The sequence below is a fragment of the Corvus brachyrhynchos genome, unplaced genomic scaffold, assembly GCF_000691975.1.
Source record: "Corvus brachyrhynchos isolate BGI_N302 unplaced genomic scaffold, ASM69197v1 scaffold49, whole genome shotgun sequence".
Lineage (NCBI taxonomy): Eukaryota > Metazoa > Chordata > Aves > Passeriformes > Corvidae > Corvus > Corvus brachyrhynchos.
Window position 1 is genome coordinate 286,169 of NW_008240029.1, and position 6,363 is coordinate 292,531.

Sequence of the window (6,363 nt, forward strand, 5' to 3'; positions counted from 1 at the left end):
CGGTGTCCGGCCGGCCCCTCAGGAACAGCAGGCTAGAACGGCAGGCTGGAACGGCAGGGACGAGCACAAATCCCGGGAGGCAGATGAGATGTATCCAAACTGTGGAGCTGTGGTGGGAACCTCCTGGAGGTCTGGGCAGGCAGAGTGAGCACGGCTACAGCATAGCAAAGGCTCAAAGCAGCGGCAGGGGCAGGGCGGCCACGGCCCAGCTCCCAGCAGGGCAGGGAAGGCGGGCTTGGGATCCCAGAGTTTCTCTGGCAGAAGGAAAAGCAACCGACGAAACAGCCTCCCTCTCCATCCAAACGCTGGGGACTGACTGTCCGCACACCCAGGTGAAACAAAAGAGTAGCCAGATGCACCCACCTCCATAGCCAGCTCTTTTGTTTTCCTTAAGCACTCAGTAATTTGTCCCCCTGGCGACACATATGGGGAAAATTCCTTTAACAGAAAAAAACCCCCAAGACAACTCCTAAAACCCCAACACCATACACCACAGCAGGGCTCCATCATGCATAACGCTTATTTGGGAACACAGACTGCATAACTCCAAATGTCCTTCCTTCTTCTTTTCCCTGAGAGGAACATGATGCTGTATGATATGGATATCCCTTTGGTCAGTTGGGATCAGCTGCCCCAGCTGTGTCCCTACCAATTTCTTGTGCACCCCCAGCATATTTGCTGGTGGGGCAGTGTGAGAGTAATGTCTTGACACTGTGGAAGTGCTGCTCAGCAATAACAAAAACATTGCTGTGTTACCAACACTGTTCTAGTCACAAATCCAGAACATAGCACCCTTTGAGCTACTATGAAGAAAACTAATTCTATCACAGCCAAAACCAATGTAGCCTGCTGTTTCTTGATAGCCCAACAATTAGTGTGAATGACCAGATATTTTCGGTTCTTTTTTTTCTGGTTACTGTCTTTGTTAATGCTAATCAATCAGGGTTTATATCTGTGTGTTTGCTGCCTTCATTTTCTTTTTAACATCGCGTTTAGGATGTGATCAATCAGATAACCATGGAATAAATATTCTAACACTCTCACACAGATGTCTCATAAAATACTCCCATGACGTTTGTGTCCCTTGCTGTCCCTTCACGTTTTTGGTTTCATCCTCTTACCCTTTTTTCGCATGGTGTGGAAACTTACCTCTAACCTTGTTTTTCTTGCTTTTTGGTTGCACACTACATTACTGATCCTTATTTTTATCCTGTATTTGAAAAAGCCTTTGCATATAATCTTATTTTCTTAATGTCACAGCAATGAAAAAAGAATGACATTTTGATTAGAAAAATAAAACAATAGAGGGTGCTAAAGAGCTGTGGAAAAATGTATTACTCTGCATTCCTAAGAAAAAGCTGGGAACAACAATGGACCACAGTTAACCCTTGTGAGAGGGTGTGATTATTTTATTGTTTTTTATAAATGACAATTATCAAATAGGCAGGTTGCCAGTGACTAAATGTAAGACAAATTATTTCAACACTATACGCTATGGAAAAATATTATTTCTAGAGCAAGCATCATGAATGACACAGTTCAAATCATTTAGGCATAGACTCTGAGGTATGTTGCACTCAGATTAGGTGGCTAAATAGCTTATGTGATCTGGACTTAAATATCTCTATGCTTCAGTTCTTCATATGTAAAACAAGAACCTTTCTGCTATATGGCTGGGTGCAATATGTGGCAAATAAATGCATGAAGGGTTTCCAGTGCACTTGGCTTCTCTGATAGAAGCTTAAATTTAAATTCTAGCCTTCTTATTAATGCAGGGACATCTTTTTGTCAGGGAAACAAACTATGTTAGTGTGTGTGGGCTGGTACCATAAATGTTAGGTGTAGGAACCCAGAGTGTCTTTGTTTAGACTGGTAGGATGCATGTGTTCAACTCTTAGTTATGTAATAATTAATCTTCCACTTTGTGATGACATGACAATTTGAAGCACAATTCATTGCAGTTCACTAAAGGAATGTTGGACTTCCCCACTTTTCATACCAGGTCATTGGCTAATTAGTTGGGTTTTCTTAACACTTAACAGATTTATATTTTATGAACTTTAATGATTTACTGTCATGTCATCATAACTATAGAAGAAGCCAAATTGGAGATGATTGCCTTATACAATGGGATAACTGGCTGAATAAATGAAGCGAGAGCAGTGAATGTGGTCTTCTTGGGCTTCAGACAGGCTTTTGACACTGTCTGCCATGACATCCTGATAGGCAAGCTCAGGAAGTGTGAGCCAGATGAACAGATGGTGGACTGAGAACAGGCTGTATGGCAGGTCTCAGAGGGTTGTGATCAGTGGCACAGGGTCTAGTTGGAGGCCTGTGGTGTCCCCCAGGTGTAGGTACTGGATCCAGAAGTGGCCAATACTTCTGCCATTCAGAAGAATCTCAACAGGTTGGGGACTTGGTCAGAGATGAGCCTTCTGAAAATCATCAAAGGCAAGAGCAGGGTCCTGCACTTGGGAAGAAAGAACTGCATACACCAGTACAGGCTGGTGGCTGGCCTGCTCTGAAGCAGCTCTGGAGAAGGGGGTCATGGTGTGCAACAAGCTGTCTATTAGCCAGCAGTGTGCCCTTGTGGCAGAGAGCCACTGGTATCTTGGGTTGCATTAGGGAGTGTGGCCAGAAGGTCATGAGAGGTGGTCCTGCTGCCCTAATCAGCCCTGGTGAGTCTGCATCTGGAGTGCTGTGACCTGGGCTCCTCTGTACAAGGGAGACATGGAGCTCCTGGAGCAAGTCCAGAGGAAGGCAACAAAAATGATGAGGGTACTGGAGCACCTAAGTCATGAGGAGAGCCTGAGGGAGCTGGGACTGTTTAGCCTGGAGGAGAGAGGACTGAAAGGGGATCTTATCAGTGTCTGAAGTATTTGAAGGGAGGACATCAAGAGGTAGGACATCAAGGTTCTTCTTGGTGATGAGCAATAGGATGAGAGGCAATAGGCAGAAATTGCAGCACGGGAAGTTTCACCTGAACATGGAAGGAACTTCTTTACTGTGCAGGTGACTGAGCACTGGAATAGGTTGTCCAGAGAGGTGGTGGAGACTGCTTCCCTGGGGATATTCAAAAATCATCTGGACATACTCCTGATTAACATGCTCTAGGGAAACCCTATGTGAGCAGGGAGATTGAGCTAGGTGTCCCACTGTGGTCTCTTCCAACCTTACCCATTCTGTGATTCTGTGATCCCTGCAAAGCTTGTCTTCCCCAGAGGTCATTCAGATTTGTGGAGTCAGAGATTCAAGAGCATTTTGGACAGGAAGGATGCATTCAGTAGTGTAGAAGTAGACCTGGAGCACATGCAACATGTACTTTGCTTCATTCTAGTCTGCAGATACCTTTTTTCCAATCATACTTGGGGAAAATATTTAAGGAAGTGGAGATAAGGAAGACCATTGTGGTTCATTAAATCTCCACCATGGAGTGTGTCAGTCATGATGGTTCCAAGTCTTTCCAGAAATAATTCTCAGAATATTCTCTTCTTGGCCTGCTTCATGTACTGCATCTGACTGAATCAGGGGGAGGGGAAAGCAGAGGTTAAATGATTTGCTAAGAAGCTGTTTGTTGAAAGCAATGCATACAGCTTGCTCAACACTTACTGGGCCTACCAAAGCAGGATGAAAAGATGTAAGACTATTGATAAGGGGAAGGAATCTTGACCAGAGATCCTGTTTTCAAACGTAAAAGTAACTTAAACCAGCCTTGAAGTTTGGACTTGGGCCAGGGACATAAAGAGCATGCACAGGGAAGCAAGGTGAAAAGTTCAGAATGAGGAAGACACTTTACTTCATCTGATGAGGATTCTTACTTCATCCTAGAGACCCCTGCCCATGACCACCAGACAACGCTGTGCAAACGCAACGCAGATGTAAATGACTTTTGGGCTCATTGTAATATGAGGCGAGGCTAGGCGGGGCTAGGCAATGAATATGTATGATGTATTGGGAAACTTAATGAATATGGAGTTTGTAACCTGATATATACCAAGCTGAATGCAGCTGTCCGGCAGGCATGACTTTGGAGGAATTATCCCCCATGCGTCCCAGTGCTGGAATAAACATACCTACTTTACTACTTATTCCAGTAGTGGAGTCTTTTCCACATATCACTGTGAAGGTAAGAGCCTATGAAGCAGTTCTAGTGGTAGATGGGAATTCTTGGCACACAAGGAGTTAGCTCCACCACCTGCTGCTTCCTCCTTCTGCCTGCTGGACTCTACTCGTGTTGGTGCTTCTGTCTTCCATACTGCAGCTGTGGGGTTGGGGGGAGAATCTGGCACCCACGTGGGGTGGCCCAGCCCCAGGGACCTTCTTAAGTGTTTGCTGCCTATAGAATTCGCAAACTTCACTCTGAAACAGTTTCTAATTGTGATATGCAATTTTTCTGAGTTGCTACGCTTTCAAGCCCAGAAACTTACCTGAAGCAACTCCCTCAAAAGCAGAGCCTCAACCTTCAGAAACGCTGCCAGGCAACAGAGTGAGATGCCTGGGAGACCCGACTTTAAAGCGCTTGCGGCAGCCCTTCCCTCCTACCCCCGTTTCTGTTTTCTGGCTGCAGGGTCTTAAAGAGACACTAACAATTTTGGGCACAGATAGATATGGAATATAATAACATTTTGGGTTACCCACAACAGTATGATACTTGTTTGGGGAAGTTCTTGAGGCAGTATGCCGTTGACTATCTACACTCATCTACATCTAATCACTTAGATGCTAACACTTAAATCCTTTTTATGGTCTGCTCCTCGGGATTTAATTTAGTCCTTGTCATGACATTTCTATCATCTAATCACTTAGATGCTAACACTTTAATCCTTTTTATGGTCTGCTCCTTGGGATTTAATTTAGTCCTTGTCATGACATTTCTAGTTTTGAAGGCTGAAAGTCCTTCTTTATGGAAATCATGAGAGAAGACAACCAGTATTTCCTCCTGCAGAACAAGTGATGGTAGAGGCAAACATTCCCAGCTATGTCAGTCTTGTAGCTTAACCTCCATCCAGATTGACTAATGAGTAAACAGCAAATGCCCCAGCCCTTTCCACACAGCCAATCCACAGGATTTTTATTACTGTCAGTGATGACAAATTTAGCTGCATTGCATTCCTAAAGTGGGTAGTAATATATTGAAGCCCTTCTTCAACGTAATTAATTAAATTAGCTAATTACAGGAGAAGAAGAGCTAAGAACCAAAAAAACTAGTGTAGGCAGGAGGAATGCTATCCTGAAATGTAGAAATGTTTTTGTGGCTCTCAGTGTCAGTTCAGTAAAGAGGAGGTAAGTATAACAGGTTTAAGACACTCTAGGAGAAAGTTTTCTAATTCTTTTGGCAGCAACACCTGTTTCTATTCTCATAGGAAATAGAGCAACCATCTACACATGCCAGTAGCTAAAACACTTTAAAAGGCAGTACTATTGCAACACACTGCCCCCGAAGACCCTGTTCTGTTGCAGGCAGAAAACTCTTTTTTTTCCTCAGATAGTCTTCAGACAAGGTTCTGTCTTTAAATATTATTTGACTGTTGTTAGAATAATATGGGCAAAGAACAGTACTATCTCCTAGATGGAAATCTCTTTACTAATTTGATTTAGTACTGGAAATGCTGTACTTCTTATTAAGAAGAACAAGCTCCTTTGTAACTGTCTTATTTGGGTTATAATTCTCCTCTTTCCAATCTGCCTTTTTGGAATTGTATTATGGTCTGCTCTTACACCAGCTTGGGCTCTAATTGTCTAATTAGAGGTTGGGCTCTAATTGTCTCATAGTTCAAGTAATGTTAAATCAGCTCTGGGACTGGTTGGGTGAATTCCAAGAAAAATTTAAGCTGCCACAGCTGATTTTGATCCTTTCAATATGGAACCTTTGGCTGATCTGGAATTGTACCAATAACCCAGTCTGATGGTAAAGGTATCCTGTTCTAAGCTAAGAGGGACCAATCTGATTTTTATTTATACCTCAACATATGCTATAGATGAGGTGAAAAATTACTCTAGGGGCCGTACACGTGCTGGGAGCTCTCTCCCCAGGGAGGCTTCCCCTGGCAGCCAATCTGGGCAGAGAAAGCTTCCACGACTGGGCTAAAAGTGACCTCCCACTTGCTGGTGGGACAGATGCCCAGATGCCTGGGAAAAAAATGCCCAGGAAATCGGGCTGTGGGAGGAACCTTAACACATAAAAGCAGTTAACTGCAACACAACTGGCACCATTTTTCTTTGGGTTTCTTGGAGCAAGTGGGGAGTCACACAGAGGGTCAGCTTCGCCCTCCTCTCCCCCTCGCCATACTGCTTCCCTGTCTGCACCTGTCCTGCACCTGCAGCTTCCCTGAGGCAGCTCGTCACCACGAGAACCTAGTGCTC